Below are 13,917 nucleotides of genomic sequence, written 5' to 3'. Positions count from 1 at the left end.
ATGCAGGTGATGTCGCTAGGTAAATACAAAGATTCTGTATGAACCCATTTTGTCAAAATAATGTATCTGCAATATCTCAAGAATGACTCAGGGAATTGAGCTTAAACTTGCAGGGGTGTTGGGCTAGAATAAAGGGACTTCAAGTTCTGTGCTTGTGGAAAGGGTGAAGCAGGCCCAAGAAAAATTCCATTTCCTATATGCCGAAAAGCTTTTGTGCTTAGAATTCCTGTGAGGTCTTTTTTCACGGTGAAGTAGCAAGGTTAATTGAAAAGCATTATGTACACCCAAGAAAAAACTATGAAATAGTGTCTCCGAAAAAACTGTCGGGACGTTGAATTTTTCTTGGAGTGTTTGGGGAGGTGAATGGCGGGGATACTTTAAATTATGGGTTGGTTTTTTCACGAGAAAAACAGAGCATCCAGGGCTATTGATCTGAATCAAATGAATAAAAACTACCTGCTCGGGCTCAAAAGTGGATTTTCTTTAGTCCGAATGCAGAAAATAAACGGACAGACTGGACTTGAATCACCAGAAGAAATGGAACAGTAAATGGTTGCATTTTCGACCTCTTGAGAGAATGCTCCTTTTTTGGATCATAAGTTTTTCTATGTATTGTTTTCTTTGATTTAATGTCAAATTCTCAAATTCCCCACTTTTCGCAAAAATTGTTGGGGACACTGTTGTCAACTTCTTGCAATAGAGTGACCGCCATAGCAGAAATAAGTGTTGCTCTTACAAAACAACTAGATTACTTAATAAAAGGTTAAAGGTACTAAGTTTCTATAACGTGGCTGATATGGTTGGGAAAGTCACCTGCATCGAATCTAGCCTGTTTAAGAATATCTATGTTGAATTTTTCAATCCTAGTCGAATGAGGATTTTTGGTCGGTTTCACTAAGCCAGAAACACGTATAAATCCTAGTTTTATTGCACGAATCTCTTAGATCTATGTTAGAAGTCGAAGATTAGTTTGACTCGGATATTTGGATTCTTCGAGTCATAAATCTTGACTTATGACGTTCGTAATGATTTCGACCTCGACAACTCTACTGGCTATGCACGAGTCAAATTGCTTCGTAAATCATAGCTTTTCATGGGAACATACAAAGTATTGTTTTAAGCTTAATCTTTATATAAATTACTGAAAATTGAATTTCAGAAATTGCAAAAAGCAACTATAATAAAAATATCTACCGGGAGCTGAATAATATTAAATAGGCACCATGTACGTATTTTCTCGATTAAAAGGAAAGTTTTCGCGTATTGACCACTCACTTTTAACTAACTGTTGGTACGAGGTATGACATTTTGTCTTAAAATGTCTGGCAATGAACCTAAAAAGACGTCACTAAACGAAGGTACTCTTGGTTTAGGTGGGAAAAATGGAAAGGTACTTGGATATCTAGTGGCTAAACTACTAGGAAACAAAACTCATGCCAAAGGAGCACATAAGGAGAAAGTGTCAGAAAAATTGGAGGCACTATTAGGAACTGAAAATAGTAAAGGGTCTCTTAAACAAGCAGGGGAAAATGAAGAAAGGGATGTAGAAATAACTACCCTGGATTGTGAAGATAGGCCAGTATTAACTGGACGTGATATGAATTTGAAAAGTTTATACGACGAAAGTGGAGTAAAAGTTAAACCAGGACATGAAGAAAGTGATAAAGAAATCAAGAAAGTGCAAGAAAACGTTGCTGAACCAGAAACTAAACACACGAGTAGAAGGGCCTCAATTGATCCGATCAGCACACCATATATGGGCATAGAACCACGTGGTTTATGGTTTTTGTCAGTGAGAATGAAAAAACAGGAATTTTGTCACATTTATGGATGTTTTAATGGATGGTTATGTGTGTTGATCGATTTATTTGATGTTTGTCATGGATGTTTTATGGTTTTTGTCAGTGACAATTTGAAAAACAGTAACTTTGTCACATTTATGGATGTTTTAATGGTTTTTATAAGTGATAATTTGAAAAAACTGGAATTATGTCACATTTATGGATGTTTTTATGGTTTTTGTCAGTGAGAATGAAAAAACAGGAACTTTCTCACATTTATGTCTGTTTTTATGGTTTTTGTCAGTGAGAATGAAAAAACAGAAACTTTCTCACTTTAATGGATTATTGAGTCTAATGGGAGCAGGTCAATGACACTTCTTTCTTGTTGTTGGTCGATGCAAATGTTATGAGTTTCCAGAAATTTGGAACACCTGTGCTGTCGACCTCAATTCCCCTATCGTGAATCAATAATTCCCCTTAGAAACAACAAATTAATTCCCCTTTCTTGACAGATCAATCAACCAATGACATCATCTGTCAGACTTTAAAAATTTTCGCCTAGAAACGATTCTCCAGGAATAGATCCAAGTCATTAGTGTCTTTGCCTCGGAAACAGTTCTACTGGTCAAACTCCAAAAGATATTAATAAACATTGCCATGGAAACAATTCTCCAAGAAACATCTTAGCGATGAATTGTTTTAGCGCGGGAATCAGGTTTCTTATTAATTTGAAATGCCTCAGCGCAGAGATGCCAAAAACAAAAGGAACACGCTGAATTTACGTTTAGGGATTATTTGGGCGAGACTGTTTTAGACAGGCTATGGAATTATTTTGGCGAAACAGTTAGAGACATTTTAAAAGATGATTTAAAAGATGATTTTAGAAGAGAATTTGAGGGTAAAACTCTGTGGTCCTTATAATACACAAGTTCCATTTGAACAATGTTGTGAGGTCCCCTACCCCAACCCCAATGGGTTCCGATCCCACTACCCAACCCCGAAGGAAGCTCCCGGTCCTCAAAGGCCCCCCGGGCTCCCAAAGGACCACCCGGCCCTAAAGGCCCCCCCAGACCCCCAAAGGACCCCCAGGCCCCAGGCCCCCTCCCCCCCTTGGCCCCCAAAGGGTCCCTCCCTCCCTCTCCTCCCCCTCCTCACCTTCTCCTCCCCGCCCCTCCTTCCCCTCCTCCCCTCCCCTCCCCTTCCCTCCCCCATTTTTTAATATTTTATGATACTGACTAAGTTTTAGTTAAGAGTTTCGAGTTTTAGCTTAGAGTCTTAGCTTAGAGTTTGTTGTTAGAGTTCTAGTTTAGTTTAATTTTAGTTACAGTTCAGAATTTAGAGTTTTAGCTTAGAGTCTTAGCTTAAAGTTATAGTTTGGTTAAGTTTTAGTTAAGATTTTAGAGTTTTTAGCTTAGAGTTTTTATTGAAGTTCTAGTTTAGTTTTAGTTTATAGTTTAGATTTTTATCTTAGATTCTTTTATTAAATTTTTTGTTAGAGTTTTAGTTATAGTTAAGATTTTGGTGTTCTTAGATTATATTATTAGCTTGAAGTTTTAGTTTGGTTTAGTTTTATTTTGGAGTTTTTTTTTAGCTTATATTCTTATCTTACAGTTTTTTTTAGGGCTATAGTTTATTTTATTTTTATTTTAGAGTTTATGGTTTTTATATTAGATTATTATTTTATAGTTTTATTAATAGTTCTAGTTTAGTTTATTTTAGTTACAGTTCAGAATTTAGAGTTTTAGTTTAGAGTCACAGCTTATAATTTTACTTAAAGTTGTAGTTTGGTTAAGTTTTAGTTAAGAGTTTCAAGTTTTAGCTTAAAGTCTTAGCTTAGAGTTTTTGTTAGAGTTGAAGTTTAGTTTAATTTTAGTTAAGAATTTGATGTTTTACCTTTGAGTTTCAGTTATAGTTCTAGTTTAGTTTACTTTTAGTTAAGAGTTTAGAGTTTTTAGCTTTGAGTCTTAGCTTAAAGTTTTAGTTTGGTTTAGTTTTAGTTAAAAGTTTAGAGTTTTTTTTGCTTAGAGTCTTAGCTTATATTTTTTGTTAGAGTTCTAGTATAGTTTAGTTTTAGTTAAGAGTTTAGAGTTTTTAGCTTAGAGTCTTAGCTTAGAGTTTTATTCAGAGTTATAGTTTAGTTTAGTTTAGTTACAGTTCAGAATTTAGAGTTTTAGCTTAGAGTCATAGCTTATCATTTTACTTAAAGTTGTAGTTTGGTTAAGTTTTAGTTAAGAGTTTAGAGTTTTAGCTTAGAGTCTTAGCTTAGAGTTTTTGTTAGGGTTCTAGTTTAGCTTAGTTTTAGTTAAGAGTTTAGTGTTTTAGCTTAGACTCTTATCTTCGAGTTTTTGTTAGATTTGAAGTTTAGTTTAGTTATAGTTAAGAATTTAGAGTTTTAGCTTAGAGTCATTGCTTAGAGTTTTACTTAAAGTTTTAGTTTGGCTAAGTTTTAGTTAAGAGTTTCGAGTTTTAGCTTAGAGTCTTAGCTTAGAGTTTTTTGTTAGAGTTCTAGTTTAGTTTAATTTTAGTTAAGAGTTTGATGTTTTAACTTTGGGTTTCAGTTAGAGTTCTAGTTTAGTTTAGTTATAGTTAAGAGTTCGAAGTTTTACCTTAGAGTCTTAGCTTAGAGTTCTAGTTTAGTTTAGTTTTAGTTAAGAGTTTGGTGTTTTACTTTAGAGTCTCAGATTAGATTTTGTGTTAGATTTCTAGTTTATTTTAGCTTTAGTTAAGAGTTTAGTGTTTTTAGCTTAGAGTCTTAGCTTAGAGTTTATGTTGTATTTCTAGTATAGTTTAGTTTTAGTTTAGAGTTTTATATTAGAGTCTTAACTTAGAGTTTTTGTTATAGTTGAAATTTAGTTTAGTTTTAGTTAAGAGTTTAGAGTTTTTTTTGTTAGAGTTATAGTTTAGTTTAATTTTAGTTAAGAGTTTGATTTTTTACCTTTGAGTTTAAGTTAGAGTTCTAGTTTAGTTTAATTTTAGTTAAGAGTTTAGAGTTTTTAGCTTAGAGTCGTAGCTTAGAGTTTTATTCAGAGTTCTAATTTAGTTTAGTTTAGTTACAGTTCAGAATTTAGAGTTTTAGCTTAGATTCATAGCTTATAATTTTACTTAAAGCTGTAGTTTGGTCAAGTTTTAGTTAAGAGTTTTGAGTTTTAGCTTAGAATCTTAGCTTAGAGTTTTTGTTAGTGTTGAATTTTAGTTTAATTTTTGTTAATAATATGTTTTTTTACCTTTGATTTTCTTTTATATGTATATTTGTTATTTCGATTATAAAAGATTTGATTGTTTTTAGCTGTTTTTACTTTATAGGATTTTTAGTGTGGGTTTTCTTTAGTTGATATCCAATAGTTTTTTTTTTGCTTATAGTATCGTATTATTGTTTTTTTTAGTTTTATATTTTAGTTTAAGTTTAGAGTTTAGAGTTTTTAGCTTAAAGTCTTAGCTTAGAGTTTTATTCAGAGTTCTAGTTTAGTTTAGTTACAGTTCAGAATTTAGAGTTTTAGCTTAGAGTCTCAGCTTAGAGTTTTTGTTAAAGTTATAGTTTATTTTAGTTTTAGTTAAGAGTTTAGTGTTTTTAGCTTAGAGTCTTAGCTTATAGTTTATGCTAAATTTTTATCATAGTTTAGTTTTAGTTTATAGTTATTTATTAGAGTATTATCTTAATGTTATTGTTACAGTTGAAGTTTAGTTTAGTTTTAGTTAATAGTTTAGAGTTTTTTTTTTGTTATAGTTCTATTTTTGTTTAATTTTAGTTAATAGTTTTATTTTTTACCTTTTTTTTTCATTTATATTTCTATTTTAGTTTAGTTTTATTTAATAGTTTATTTTTTACCACAGAATCTTATCTAAGAGTTTTAGTTAGAGTTCTAGTTTAGTTTAGTTTTAGTTACAGTTCAGAATTTATAGTTTTAGCGTAGAGTCATAGCTTAGAGTTTTACTTAAAGTTATAGTTTGGTTAAGTTTTAGTTAAGAGTTTAGAGTTTTTAGCTTAGAGTTTTTGTTGAAGTTCTAGTTTAGTTTTAGTTAATAGTTTAGAGTTTTAGATTAGAGTCTTAGTTTAGAGTTTTTGTTAGAGTTGAAGTTTAGTTTAATTTTAGTTAATAATTTTATGTTTTACATTTGAGTTTAAGTTATAGTTATAGTCTAGTTTAATTTTAGTTTAGAGTTTAAAGTTTTTTAGCTTAGAGTCTTAGTTTAGAGTTTTAGTTTGAGTTCTAGTGTTTTTTTTTAGTTTATTGTTTTTCGTTTTTTAGCTTAGAGTCTTAGATTAAAGATTCTTTTTGAGTTAGAGTTCGGTTTATTTTTAGTTAAGATTTTAGAGTTTTTAGCTTATATTCTTAGATTAGAGTTTTTGTTGACGTTCTGGTTTAGTTTTGTTTTAGTTAAAAGTTTAGAGTTTTAGCTTAGAGTCTTAGCTTATAGTTTTTGTTAGAGTTCTAGTTTAGTTTACTTTTAGTGAAGAGTTTAGAGTTTTTAGCTTAGAGTATTAACTAAAAGTTTTAGTTTGGTTTTTTTTTTTTTAAAAGTTTAGAGTTTTTTTTTGCTTAGAGTCTCGGCTTAGAGTTCTTTTTATATTTATAGGTTGTCTTATTTTTTGTGAATTTCTTATAGTTTTTATCTTAGATTGATATATTAGAGTTTTATTAAGAGTTATAGTTTTTTTTATTTTAGTTACAGTTCAGAATTTAGAGTTTTAGCTTAGAGTGAAAGCTTATCATTTTACTTAAAGTTGTAGTTTGGTTAAGTTTTAGTTAAGAGTTTTGAGTTTTAGCTTAGAGTCTAAGCTTAGAGTTTTTGTTAGAGTTCTAGTTTAGTTTAGTTTTAGTTTAGAGTTTTGAGTTTTACCTTAGACTCTTAGCTTAGAGTTTTTGTTAGAGTTCTAGTTTAGTTTAGTTTTAGTTAAGAGTTTAGAGTTTTAGCTTAGAGTCATAGCTTAGAGTTTTACTTAAAGTTTTAGTTTGACTAAGTTTTAGTTAAGAGTTTCGAGTTTTAGCTTAGAGTCTTAGCCTAGAGTTTTTTGTTAAAGGAGTTCTAGTTTAGCTTAATTTTATTTAATAGTTTGATGTTTTAATTTTGAGTTTCAGTTAGAGTTCTAGTTTAGTTTTAGTTAAGATTTCTATGTTTTAACATAGAGTCTTAGCTTAGAGTTCTAGTTTAGTATAGTTTTACATAATAATTTTGAGTTTTAGCTTAGAGTCTCAGCTTAAAGTTTTTGTTAGAGTTCTAGTTTATTTTAGTTTTAGTTAAAAGTTTAGTGTTTTTAGCTTAGAGTCTTAGCTTAGAGTTTATTTTAAAGTTATAGTATAGTTTAGTTTTAGTTTAGAGTTTTAGCGTATAGTCTTAGCTTCTAGTTTTTGTTATAGTTGTAATTTTGTTTAGTTTTAGTTAAGAGTTTAGAGTTTTTTTTGTTAGAGTTCTAGTTTAGTTTAATTTTAGTTAAGAGTTTGATTTTTTTACCTTTGAGTTTCAGTTAGAGTTCTAGTTTAGTTTATTTTTAGTTAAGAGCTTAGAGTTTTTAGCTTAGAGTCTTAGCTTAGAGTTTTATACAGAGTTCTAATTTAGTTTAGTTTATTTAAAGTTAATAATTTAGAGTTTTATATAAGAGTCATAGCTTATAATTTTACTTAATTTTATAGTTTGGTCAATTTTTTTTTAATATTTTAGATTTTTACCTTAGAGTCTTAGCTTAGAGTTTTAGTTAGAGTTGAAGTTTAGTTTAATTTTATTTAATAATTTTATGTTTTACCTTTGATTTTCATTTAGAGTTCTTTTTTAGTTTACTTTTATCTAAGAGTTTAGAGTTTTTAGCTTAGAGTCTTATCTTAAAGTTTTAGTTTGTTTTAGTTTTAGTTAAAAGTTTAGAGTTTTTTTCTTGCTTAGAGTCTTAGCTTAGAGTTTTTGTTAGAGTTCTAGTTTAGTTTTAGTTTAGAGTTTAGAGTTTTTAGCTTAGAGTCTTAGCTTAGAGTTTTATTCATAGTTATAGTTTAGTTTAGTTACAGTTCAGAATTTAGAGTTTTAGCTTAGAGTCTCAGCTTAGAGTTTTTGTTAAAGTTATAGTTTATTTTAGTTTTAGTTAAGAGTTTAGTGTTTATAGCTTAGAGTCTTAGCTTAGAGTTTATGTTGAAGTTTTAGTATAGTTTAGTTTTAGTTTAGAGTTTTAGTTTAGAGTTTTAGCTTAGAGTTTTTGTTAGAGTTGAAGTTTAGTTTAGTTTTAGTTAAGAGTTTAGATTTTTTCTGTTAGAGTTCTAGTTTAGTTTAATTTTAGTTAAGAGTTTGATTTTTTACCTTTGACTTTCAGTTAGAGTTCTTGTTTAGTTTAGTTTTAGTTAAAAGTTTAGATTTTACCAAAGAGTCTTAGCTAAGAGTTTTAGTTAGAGTTATAGTTTAGTTTAGTTTTAGTTAAAGTTCAGAATTTATAGTTTTAGCTTAGAGTCATAGCTTAGACTTTTACTTAAGGTTATAGTTTGGTTAAGTTTTAGTTAAGAGTTTAGAGTTTTTAGCTTAGAGTTTTTGTTGAAGTTCTAGTTTAGTTTTAGTTAATAGTTTAGAGTTTTAGCTTAGAGTCTTAGTTTAGAGTTTTTGTTAGAGTTGAAGTTTAGTTTAATTTTAGTTAAGAATTTGATGTTTTACCTTTGATTTTCAGTTAGAGTTCTAGTCTAGTTTACTTTTAGTTTAGAGTTTAAAGTTTTTTATATTATAGTCTTAGTTTAGAGTTTTAGTTTGAGTTCTAGTTTAGTTTTAGTTAAGAGTTTAGAGTTTTTAGCTTAGAGTCTCAGCTTAGAGTTTTTGCTAGAGTTCTAGTTTAGTTTAGTTTTAGTTAAGTGTTTAGAGTTTTTATCTAATAGTCTTAGTTTAGAGTTTTTTTTTAAGTTCTAGTTTAGTTTAGTTTTATTTTATAGTTTTATCTTATAATTATAGTTTCAATTATATTTCTAGTTTATTTTATTTTTAGTTAAGAGTTTAGAGTTTTTAGCTTAGAGTCTTAGCTTAGTTTTATTTAGAGTTCTAGTTTAATTTAGTTTTAGTTAAGAGTTTTAGAGTTTTACCATATAGTCTTAGCTTAGAGTTTTAGTTAGAGTTAAAGTTTAGTTTAGTTATTGTAAACAATTAAGATTTTTAGCTTACAGGAATAGCTTTGAGTTTTAATTCAAGCTATAGAGTTGCTAAGATTAGGTCAAAAGTCTCAAGTCTTATCTTAGTCTTAGATTATAGTTTTTGTTAGAGTTATAGTTTAGTTTTGTTTAGCTTGATAGTCTCTAGTTTTACATTAGACCCTATTATTAGAGTTTTTGTTAGATTTCTAGTTTAGTTTAACTTTAGTTGAGAATTTTGTGTTTCACCTTTGAGTTTCAGTTAGAGTTCTAGTTTAGTTTACTTTTAGTTAAGAGTTTAGTGTTTTACCATAGAGTCTTAGCATAGAGTTTTAGTTAGAGTTCTAGTTTATTTTTAGTTAAGAGTTTATAATTTTAGCTTAGAGTCTTAGCTTAGAGTTTTTGTTAGAGTTCTAGTTTAGTTTTATTTTAGATAAGAATTTGTTGTTTTACCTTTGAATTTCAGTTAGAGTTCTATTTGATTTTTGTTTTACTTAATATGTTTTAGTTTTGACGTAGAGTCTTATCTTATAGTTCTATTTAGAGTTATATTTTAGTTTAGTTTTATTTAAGAGTTTATAATTTTAGCTTATAGTCTTATCTTAGAGTTTTTGTTATAGTTCTAGTTTATTTTAGTTTTTGTTATTAGTTTAGAGTTTTTGGCTTAGAGTCCTTTGCTTAGAGTTTTTGTTGAAGTTCTAGTTTAGTTTAGGTTTAGTTAATAGTTTAGAGTTTTAGCTTAGAGTCGTAGCTTAGAGTTTTTGTTAGAGTTCTAGTTTAGTTTAGATATAGTTAAGCGTCTGGAGTTTTACCTTCGAGACTTAGCGTAGAGTTTTAGTTTAGTTTAGTTTTAGTTAAGAGTTTAGTGTTTTTAGCTTAGAGTCTTAGTTTACAGTTTTTGTTGAAGTTCTAGTTTAGTTTAGTTTTAGTTTGTATTCTTGGCTTAAACTTCAATTTTAAATTAGAGTTCTAGTTTAGTTTAGTTTTACTTGAGGGTTTAGTGTTTTTAGCTTAGAGTCTTAGTTTAATTTTATTTAGATCTATATTTTAATTTAGCTTTAGTTAATAGTTTATAATTTGACCATAGAGTATTAGATTAGAGTTTTAGTTAGAGTTAAAGTTTAGTTTAGTTACAGTTAAGAATTTAGATTTTTAGCTTTTAGCTTACAGTTTTTGTTAGAGTTCTAGTTTAGCTTAGTTTTACTTAAGAGTTTAGTTTTACCTTAGAGTCTTAGCTTAAAGTTTTTGTTAGAGTTCTAGTTTAGTTTAACTTTAGTTGATAATTTGATGTTTCACCTTTGAGTTTCAGTTAGAGTTCTAGTTTAGTTTACTTTTAGTTAAGAGTTTAATGTTTTACCATAGAGTCTTAGCAGAGAGTTTTAGTTAGAGTTCTAGTTTACTTTTAGTTAAGAGTTTAGAATTTTAGCTTAGAGTCTTAGCTTAGAGTTTTTGTTAGAGTTCTAGTTTAGTTTAGTTTTAGTTAAGAGTTTAGAGTTTTTAGCTTAGAGTCCTAGCTTAGAGTTTTGGTTGAAGTTCTAGTTTATTTTAGTAAAGAGTTTAGTGTTTTCAGATTAGAGTCTTAGCTTAGAGTTTATGTTGAAGTTCTAGTATAGTTTAGTTTTAGTTTATAGTTTTAGCTTAAGAGTCTTAGCTTAGAGTTTTTGTTATATTTTTAGTTTAGTTTAGTTTTAGTTAAGAGTGTAGAGTTTTTTTTTTTTAGATTTCTAGTTTAGTTTAATTTTAGTTAAGAGTTTGATTTTTTACCTTTGAGTTTCAGTTAGAGTTCTAGTTTAGTTTATTTTTAGTTAAGAGTTAAGAGTTTTTAGCTTTGAGTCGTAGCTTAGAGTTTTATTCAGAATTCTAATTTAGTTTAGTTTAGTTATAGTACATAATTGAGAGTTTTAGCTTAGAGTCATAGCTTTTAATTTTACTTAAATTTGTAACTTGGTCAAGTTTTATTTAAGAGTTTTGAGTTTTAGCTTATAATCTTAAATTAGAGTTTTTGTTAGATTTGAAGTTTAGTTTAATTTTATTTAAGAATTTGATGTTTTACATTTGATTTTAATTTAGATTTCTTTGTTATTTTACTTTTAGTTAATATTTTATATTTTTTATATTATATTACTATCTTAAATTTTTAGTTTGGTTTAGTTTTAGTTAAAAGTTTAGAGTTTTTTTTTGCTTAGAGTCTTAGCTTAGAGTTTTTGTTATAGTTCTAGTTTAGTTTTAGTTTAGAGTTTAGATTTTTTAGCTTAGAGTCTTAGCTTAGAGTTTTATTCAGAGTTATAGTTTAGTTTAGTTTAGTTACAGTTCAGAATTTAGAGTTTTAGCTTAGAGTCTTAGCTTAGAGTTTTTGTTAAAGTTATAGTTTATTTTAGTTTTAGTTAAGAGTTTAGTGTTTTTAGCTTAGAGTCTTAGCTTAGAGTTTATGTTGAAGTTTTAGTATAGTTTAGTTTTAGTTTAGAGTCTTAGCTTAGAGTTTTTGTTAGAGTTGCAGTTTAGTTTAGTTTTAGTTAAGAGTTTAGAGGTTTTTTTTGTTAGAGTTCTAGTTTAGTTTAATTTTAGTTAAGAGTTTGATTTTTTAACTTTGAGTTTCAATTAGAGTTCTTGTTTAGTATAGATTTAGCTAAGAGTTTAGAGTTTATCATAGAGTCTTAGCTTAGAGTTTAAGTGAGAGTTCTAGTTTAGTTTAGTTTTAGTTAAAGTTCAGAATTTATAGATTTAGATTATAGTCATAGACTTGAATTTTAATTAAAGTTAGAGTTTGGTTTAGTTTTAGTTAAGATTTTAGATTTTTTAGCTTAGTGTTTTTATTTAAGTTCTAGTTTAGTTTTAGTTAATAGTTTAGAGTTTTATCTTAGAGTCTTATTTTAGAGTTTTTCTTAGAGTTGAAGTTTAGTTTAATTTTATTTAAGAATTTTATGTTTTAAATTTTATTTTAAGTTAGAGTTCTAGTCTAGTTTACTTTTAGTTTAGAGTTTAAAGTTTTTTAGCTTAGAGTCTTAGTTTAGAGTTTTAGTTTGAGTTCTAGTTTAGTTTTAGTTAAGAGTTTAGAGTTTTTTAGCTTAGAGTCTTAGCTTAGAGTTTTTGTTGAAGTTTTAGTTTAGTTTATTTTTAGTTAATAGTTTAGAGTTTTAGCTTAGAGTCTTAGCTTAGATTTTTTGTTGAAGTTCTAGTTTATTTTAGTTTTAGTTAATAGTTTAGAGTTTTAGCTTAGAGTCTTAACTTATAGTTTTTGTTAGAGTTGAAGTTTAGTTTAGTAATAGTTAGGAGTTTAGAGTTTTAGCTTAGAGACTTAGCTTAGAGTTTTAGTTAAGTTTAGTTTTAATTAAGATTATATAATTTTATCTTAGAGTCTCATCTTAGAGTTTTGGTTAGAGTTCTAGTTTAGTTTAGTTTTAGTTAAGAGTTTAGAGTTTTACCATAGAGTCTTAGCATAGAGTTTTAGTTAGAGTTAAAGTTTAGTTTAGTTACAGTTAAGAATTTAGATTTTTAGCTTAGAGTCATAGCTTAGAGTTTTACTTAAAGTTATAGCTTGGTTAAGATTTAGTTAAGAGTCTTGAGTTTTAGCTGAGTCTTAGCTTACAGTTTTTGTTAGAGTTCTACTTTAGCTTAGTTTTACTTAAGAGTTTAGAGTTTTACCTTAGAGTCTTAGCTTAGAGTTTTTGTTAGATTTCTAGTTTAGTTTAACTTTAGTTGAAAATTTGATGTTTCACCTTTGAGTTTCAGTTAGACTTCTAGTTTAGTTTAATTTTAGTTAAGAGTTTAGTGTTTTACATTAGTGTCTTAGCATAGAGTTTTAGTTAGAGTTCTAGTTTAGTTTTAGATATGAGTAGATTTTTATATTAGATTCTTAGCTTAAATTTTTTGTTATAGTTCTAATTTAGTTTAATCTTATTTGAGAGTTTGTTGTTGTACCTTTGGTTTTTAGTTATATTTATATTTTAGTTTAATTGTATTTAAGAGTTTATTTTTTGACTCAGAGTCTTAGATTAGAGTTCTATTTACAGGTTTCTTTTCGTTTAGTTTTAGTCAATAGTTTAGAATTTTAGCTTAGAGTCTTAGATTAGAGTTTTTGTTAGAGTTCTAGTTTATTTTAGTTTTAGTTATGAGTTTAGAGTTTTTGGCTTATAGTTCTTTGCTTAGAGTTTTTGTTGAAGTTCTAGTTTAGTTTAGATTTAGTTAATAGTTTAGAGTTTTAGCTTAGAGTCGTAGCTTAGAGTTTTGTTAGAGTTCTAGTTTAGTTTAGATATAGTTAAGCGTCTGGAGTTTTACCTTCGAGACTTAGCGTAGAGTTTTAGTTTAGTTTTAGTCAAGAGTTTAGTGCTTTTAGCTAAGAGTCTTAGTTTACAGTTTTTGTTGAAGTTATATTTTAGTTTAGTTTTATTTTGTAGTTTTAGCTTAGAATTAAATTTTTACTTATAGTTCTAGTTTATATTATTTTTAGTTAATATTTTTGTTTTTTTATATTCTATTATCATCTTGGTTTTGTTTATATTTATATTTTAATTTGTTTTAAGTTTCTAATTTAGATTTTTACCATAGATTCTTAGCTTAGAGTTTTAGTTAGAGTTAAAGTTTAGTTTAGTTAAAGTTAAGAATTTAGATTTTTAGCTTTTAGCTTACAGTTTTTGTTAGAGTTCTAGTTTAGCTTAGTTTTACTTAAGAGTTTACTTAAGAGTTTTTAGCTTAGAGTCTTAGCTTAGAGTTTTTGTTGAAGTTCTAGTTTAGTTTACTTTTAGTTAATAGTTTAGAGTTTTAGCTTAGAGTCTTAGCTAAGAGTTTTTGTTAAAGTTCTAGCATAGTTTAGTTTTAGTTAAGAGTTTATAGTTTTAGCTTAGAGTCGTAGCTTAGAGTTTTTGAGTTTCAGTTAGAGTTCTAGTCTAGTTTACTTTTAGTTTAGAGTTTACAGTTTTTTACCTTAGAGTCTTAGTTTAGAGTTTTAGTTAGAGTTCTAGTTTATTTTTAGTGAATAGTTTAGAGTTTTTTAGACGTTAGTATTAGATTAGATTTTCTGTTAGTTTTAGTTTTTGGTTTTTTTTTTTTCATTA

At 27.6% G+C, this 13,917-nt stretch overlaps 1 protein-coding gene across 1 annotated transcript in view; it reads left to right on the top strand.

Moving 5' to 3' along the window:
* Positions 1-13,917, top strand: part of l(2)k09022 (HEAT repeat containing 1 homolog l(2)k09022) — a 175,236-nt gene that overhangs the window by 85,482 nt on the left and 75,837 nt on the right. The gene's annotated exons all lie outside the window — the stretch shown is intronic.

Source organism: Artemia sp. Qi Xiang Cuo, chromosome 11 (genome assembly GCF_049724085.1).
Source record: "Artemia sp. Qi Xiang Cuo chromosome 11, ASM4972408v1, whole genome shotgun sequence".
NCBI classification, from domain to species: domain Eukaryota; kingdom Metazoa; phylum Arthropoda; class Branchiopoda; order Anostraca; family Artemiidae; genus Artemia; species Artemia sp. Qi Xiang Cuo.
Note: the sequence above shows the minus strand (reverse complement) of the source record. Positions and strands in the feature narration are given on the sequence as shown.